At 45.6% G+C, this 7072-nt stretch overlaps 1 long non-coding RNA gene across 1 annotated transcript; it reads right to left on the reverse strand.

Moving 5' to 3' along the window:
* Positions 1–240: 240 nt before the first annotated feature.
* Positions 241–6766, reverse strand: LOC310827246. Its single transcript, XR_014556253.1, has 2 exons — positions 6609–6766; positions 241–539 (listed from the first exon to the last, which is right to left on the reverse strand). It is a non-coding gene; the product is annotated as an uncharacterized lncRNA (long non-coding RNA).
* Between the last annotated feature and the right edge of the window lie 306 nt (positions 6767–7072).

Raw genomic sequence — 7072 nt, forward strand, 5'->3', positions numbered from 1 at the left:
ATGCTTGGAAATCAAACGTATCCTGTAGCAGAGCAAACCCTGAAGATTTTAAGCTCCTGCTCACTTTTAGTACTGAAATATAGCAGTGAAAGATGGAGGTCACGTGGCGACGCTGCTGCATTTTGCCAGGAAATGAATCACGACGAGCGAGAGAAAATGAATCAAAGGGAAGAGGGTGAATTCAAAACTATGCATTCTCCCAAAGGGCTGAAAATGAGAAAGTTTCTCTTGAACCAAAAATGTTTTCTTCACTTTTATTCTGAATGCATCTCTCATTGATACAAAATTTGTTGCAAAGTCCTCGGCAGCAAACGCACACCTTGCACATGTGGTGTGGTTGTCGATATGCCTAAGATTTTTGGATTTTTATTTTCCAACAGATCACTTTAATGGTTGAGGCAGACCTCATACTCTCTCTGATGCTGGCAATATTTAATTTGATGGTGGGTGACATGGTTGTTGAACGGAAGAAAAATCTTGTTAGTTGCAGCCGGGTGTCAGACAATGGAAATACATCTCACCTGCCCCCAAGACTCCACCTATATGGGAATGAATTTTGAAGGGTCCTGAAATAGTTGAAATTGATAAGTTGACCAATTTGGCCTATAAGATGGAAGGTATCTGCTTTTGATACAAAATTTGTTGCAAACTAAATCATCATAATAGAAATTGGGGGTGGGTATCAGGTTTGAAAGACATTTATTTTTTTGTAAATGATCATTTATGTAAAGTGGGAACTGTGTAGATTGACGTATTGCCCCCCCCCCCCAAAAAAAAAGTGGTTTCCACCAAATTGTGCAGGCAATTTTGAGTACATTTTTTCACAATTGTTAATAATGTCTGCTTGTAATTTTTTATGATTTTATTGCATGATTTTATGCATTTTTGTCATAAACCGCTTAGATTTTTTTAATGAAATAGCAGTCTATAAATATTTGTATGAATAAAAATTATACGTGTGTGTGAGCAAGTTCGTGCCTCTAACCTAATAATGCCTCAGGGTGGCTATCAGTTAAGTTATTACCTTCCCTTACCTGCCCACACTGAAGGCCAGAAATATCAAATTAACACATACATACATCCCAAAGAAGGGATCGCTCAGCTGGTAGAGCATGAGACTCTTAATCTCATGCTTGGACTAGATGACCCTGAGAGTCCCTCCCAACCCCACAATTCTATGATTCTATGATCAAACAAATAACTCTACAGTGTGGAGAAGGCTGGGGGGGCGGTGCCAATCAGAGGCTCCCTGCAAAAAAATCTGCTTTGCCCAAGAAACCAGTTGACCTAAGTAGTGTTACAAAAGTTGGGCGCCTCCCACACTCTCTGCCAAATGGTAGCAAGAGCCCATGGGGTCCCAGGCGCCCACCCAGGGTATGTGTCCCTTTGGAGAATGGAAGTCACGGCAGAAGACTGTCGTGGCTTTAAGAAATATGGTTTATTCACCTATCTACATCTTCAGTCGGCATGGAGGGAGTCCAGACCTTCTGTGATGGCCTGGGATTCCGATTCAGAGGACGAACCGGAGGAATCCCAGCCTGCACAGGAGTCCCCGCCTCCAGGGCCGGCTGAACTGGGGCAAGGCCTAGATGCTGAAGAGCCTGCACCTGTGGCAGAGCACCAGGAGCTGGCCCCAGGTGAAACCCTTCTGGCCCCAGAGGGGCTTGAGGACTCAGTGGCTACAGGTGAGCCTCCTCCAGGGCCCAGTAACCCTTCGGCCTCTCCTGATCTGCAGAGGCTTAGGGCAGAGAGGCGAAGGGAACTGGTTGCTCCCAGGAGGAGTGCTCGCCTTAAGGTCAGAGGAGGTGGGGCTCCTGGGGGCCGGGACCACCCCTGGCCTTAGAAGAGGATAAAAGCCCAGTCAGCCCGGCCCCAGGTTGCGGGAGCAACGTCGTGGTTGGCTTCGGACCTTCCTGTGTTCCTGATCCCTGCTCGGTCTCTTGTTCCTGACCATCTGGTGCTCCTGTTCCCTGCCCGGCCTCCTGTTCCTGACCATCCGGTGTTCCTGTTCCCTGCTCGGCCTCCTGTTCCAGCGTTCCTGTTCCCCGCCCGGCTCTCCACCTCGGACCTCGCCCTCTTCGTGTGGACTCTGCTTACGCCCACGGTACCTTACCCCCGGGTCCAGCACACCTTCCAGCATGGCCATTTCAAGACACAACAGCTCAAGCAATCTGCAGCCAGCCACCTCCAAAGATGGATCTCAGCTCCTCTTCCTGCTTCTCCTTCTGAGCAACCCTTGCTTGAAAACTCCCTTTTCCTGTCCCTTCAAACACTCCACCCCCTATTACCATGATAACATCTCACTCAAGAACTAAGGATGCTCTCAGATGGCCCATCGACATATTTTGTCATGTTAATAGGTTTGCTCTACACACTAAGCCAGCCAGGCCGGTTTGCATATGCCAACCCGGGAATTCCCTGTGTGGCACAGCTCTGAAGCTGGTACTTTAATCCATATTCCCATTCGAGGGTTGCCATATGTCCTCTTTTTCCAGAGCACGTCCTCTTTTTCATGAGTATGTAAAATAAGAGTCGTCATAGCAACCCATACTTAAAAGTAGGAGTCGGCAAATGTGTCCTCCTTTGCTCTTCAAAATACGGTAGCCCTATTTGGAACCCTGGCATTTACTAATTTCTAGATATATGACACCAGTGTCCTGAATGCCCCTTCCCATTGGGCACTCCTGGCCTAGGGTTACCAGACGTCCCCGGTTCCCGGGGACAGTCCCTGGATTTGCAAATCTGTCCCCAGACAAATTCCATCCCCGGAATGTCCCCAGATTTGCAAATCTGTCCCCAGGAAATGTGGCAGTGGCAGCCTCAGGAGCCCGGAGCCAGGCTGCTAGTGCAGTTGGCTCTGGTTGGCTTCGGGAGCTGCTTGCTGCCATGATGCCCGCCATTTTTTTCTCACTGGGAGTCACCATATGATGTGTCTTGTGTGCAACACATCATATAGAGACTTCCAGAGAGGAAAAATGGTGGGTGCCACGGCAGCGAGCAGCTCCTGAAGCCAGTCAGAACCAACTGCGCTACCAGGCTGGCTCCGGGCTGCTGACTGCCACTGCTGCCGCCAGCCACTGCTGAAGGGGACATCTGGCGGTACAGATCTCCTGCCCCCTCCCCTCTTTGTTTTGACTAATTGGGGGAGGCTCAGGAGTTGCAGGCAGACAGCCGTTGCCAAGTTTTTTAAAAACTGCACATGTTTCACAGGGTGCAAAAGAAGGGCTTTGCACCTTTATACAATATGCATGTGTGCTTGGGCCCAGGGTCTTTTGCCTCACCATCTCCACTACTGACTCCCTGTTGCTACTCAGCTTCAAAAACCAAAACCAAAAAAACAACAACAATAGTGTCCCCAGATTCACTGAAAAAAAAATCTGGTAACCATATCCTGGCCATGTGATCCCTAGACCGCCTCATCTTAGGAAAGACCAAAGTGAATGATGTATAGATGGTATATTTATATTACACCAGTGAAGCTAGCAAAAATGTATAAAGTTAGTAATAAATGTTGGAAATGTAAGGAAAAAGAGGGAACAGTTTATCACATGTGGTGGGAATATAAAAAGGTGAAATGCTTCTGGGAGATGATATATAACGAGCTGAAAAAAATGTTGAAATATACATTTATAACGAAACCAGAAGCATTTCTCTTGGGTATTGTTGGAAATGATATAAACAGAAAGGAATGTAAGCTTTTTCTATATGCAGTAACAGCAGCAAGAATATTATTGGCCCAAAAATGGAAGCAAGAAGATATACCAACGATGGAAGAATGGAGGATGAAATGAATAAACTATGCGGAACTTGACAAACTAACAGGAAGGATCCGAAACCGGTGGGATCAGAAATTCACCGAATACTGGAGTAAATTTACGGATTATTTGAAAAGTATTTGTGATGACCAGACGATGCTTGTAGGTTTACAAGAAGTTCTGTGAGGAATAAGATTAGAAATATTGTAAAAATGCAGAAGGAGAGAGGATATGTTAAGAGATGTAAAGGCAATATTAAGTTAGAAAATGCATAAGAAGTGATTAAGATGGAGGTGCTGATGGAAGTCCAATAAGATTGCATTTGGATTAACTGTGTGGTATGTTTTATAATTTTCTATGATAAAAACCAATAAAAATATATATTTTTTTTAAAAAAAGGAAAGACCAAAGTGAGTTTTCTCCAAAAGAGGGGGAGGAGTGTTGAGGTAATTTCTCCCCTGCTAAAGAGCAGAAGTACCTAATGATAGTACTTTCTGACCCTTTGTTGTCGCTTTTCTCACTCATCTCATCTGCATGGACAGATAATAGAATATGAGACTCAGTTCAAACGCCATTACAAATGAACTGCTTCAACGTGTATGGATTAAGCTCAGATGACACACTTTCTTCCCCCAATTAAAAGTGTGTCATGGGCCCATCCTACATTTCAAGGTTCCTTAAAGGCAACCGGCTTCATAGTATGTTTATGATCACAGTCAGTTTAGGACAAATCAATAGATCTAAATCAGTTAGTAATTACAGTAGGGAATAATATATACACAGATGCCCGTGCAGTATTGCAGATTGCATTGGGAGATTGCAGACATGTTCTTTCACTGTGAGGAAGAGAAAGAAAGATGCTGTTTCTAACAGAGAAAGCGGGGAGAGTGATGTGAGATACCACAGCTTAGATGAAAGGCTGATCTTTCCTTTTATGAACTGAATGCCACGAATGCATTTGGAAGTGGCTTTGCTGGCAACCAGCTAATGCATTAAAAGAAACCTTATTAATGATAATAAGTACTGAGAAAAACAGGATGATGACATGGAAGATTAGGAAAAGAACATAAAGCATCCTCAATGACAGGCAATTGCTTCATCAAATATTTGAGTGCGCAGTTTGAGCCCTACATGTAAATTTCGGTATTTATCTATTTGTGGCATTTATATTCCAGCCTTTTCCTCCTGGAGCTCAAGGTGCTGCACATGATCCCCCCCCCTTCATTTAATCCCCACAATGACCCTGTGAGGTAGGTTAGGCTCAGAGGCTGTGACTCACTCAGCTTCATGACCAAGTGGGAATTTGAACTCTGGTTTCCTACATTCTAGTCTGACAAAGTAGAGACATCACCTTGCCAACAAAGGTCCGTATAGTAAAAGCTATGGTTTTCCCAGTAGTGATGTATGGAAGTGAAATCTGGACCATAAAGAAGGCTGATCGCCAAAGAATTTATGCTTTTGAATTCTGGTGCTGGAGGAGACTCTTGAGAGTCCCATGGACTGCAAGACGATCAAACCGATCCATTCTGAAGGAAATCAGCCCTGAGTGCTCACTGGAAGGACAGATCCTGAAGCTGAGGCTCCAAGACTTTGGCCACCTCATGAGAAGAGAAGACTCCCTGGAAAAGACCCTGATGATGGGAAAGGTGGAGGGCACAAGGAGAAGGGGACGACAGAGGATGAGATGGTTGGATAGTGTTCTCGAAGCTACGAACATGAGTTTGACCAAACTGCGGGAGGCAGTGGAAGACAGAGCCTGGCGTGCTCTGGTCCATGGGGTCACGAAGAGTCGGACACGACTAAACAACTAAACAACAACAACATCAAGTCTGACACTCTAACCACCACACCACACAGGCTTTTGAGATAACATTTCCCAGTGCTCAAGCTAATATTGTGCCTTGTCGTAAGCAATGGCAGAACATTTCAGATCTGGGTAGGAAATTGGTGGGAACTCTCAGCTCTTCCGGTTTGGTAGCATTTGGAGAGCCTGGGATTAAACCAACACAGGTTCAAGCTACTGTTATATATATTTAAAGGTACCAGTGTTGGTCCATAAACAAAAAAACAAAATTCATAGTTGGGTTTATTAGGATTGAACCAAATATCACAAAATAGTGGCAAGATTTCTCCATCAGGCAAGATGATGATGATGATGATGATGGTGATGATTTATTACCCGGCCCATTTAGCTGGGTTTTCCCAGCCACTTTGGGCAACTCCCAACAGAATATTAACAACACAATAAAACATCAAATATTAAAAACTTCCATAAACAGGGCTGCCTTCAGATGTCTTCTGAAAGTCAGATAGTTGTTTATTTCCATCTGATGGGAGGGTGTTCCACAGGGCGGGTGCCACTACTGACAAGGCCCTCTGCCTGGTTCCCTGTAACCTCACTTCTTGCAGGGAGGGAACCACCAGAAGGCGCTCAGAGCTAGACCTCAGTGTCCAGGCTGAATGATGAGAGTAGAGATGCTCCTTCAGCCTGATGGATTAGCCCAGTGGCCCACCTAATTCAGTCTCCCATTCTTACACTGACCAAACTGATGCCTGCAGGTCCAGAATACAAGAACACCCTCCCTTCCTGTGGTTTCCATCTACTGGTCTTCAGAAGCATTACAACCACTGACCATGGAGATTGAGCACAGCCATTTGTCATGGGACAGGAGTCAGCTTCACCTGCTGAACAGCAGCCTGAAGGGGGAGAAGGCAGCTTGACCTACAGCTGATCAACCTTCAAGGACTCAGAGGAGAAGGAGCTGATGAGAACCAGCTGGCTTTAGCCTTCTTAAGCAGAGCTTTCAGCAGCAGTCAGATGGTGGTAAAAACGCCAGCAGTTCCTGGCCCTACCTTGCTGCTTCTGGCTTGTCTTGACCCTTGACTCCATGATCATTGGATTCCTGACGCCCGGACCATCTGAGCATGTGGGTTGCTGTTTGTCTGACCCTAGAACTGGACCTGACTTCAGTTGCTAACTCTACCTCCAGGCAAGTACACCTCAGAGACTCTTCTGCTTGGTTGGCCTCCAACTCCACTGCAGGTTGTTGCTCAGCAATGATATTATGAGATCATCATTGCTGTTAGCCATTGATAGCCCTCTCCTCCATGAACTTGTCTAATCGCTTAAAGACACCCAAACTTGTGGCCACCACTGCCTCCTTTGGGAGCCTATGCCTTACTTTCTGGTAGGATAAATGCCATAGAGTGGATGTAGACACCCATCTATAGGAGTGGCCAGGAGATAATAAAACTAATGAAGTATTTTGAGGTACCTCAGCCCCAGCCAGCCTGACCAATGGCCAGGGATCATAAGG

Source organism: Podarcis gaigeae, assembly GCF_964106915.1.
Source record: "Podarcis gaigeae genome assembly, chromosome: 11".
In the NCBI taxonomy this organism is placed as follows: domain Eukaryota; kingdom Metazoa; phylum Chordata; class Lepidosauria; order Squamata; family Lacertidae; genus Podarcis; species Podarcis gaigeae.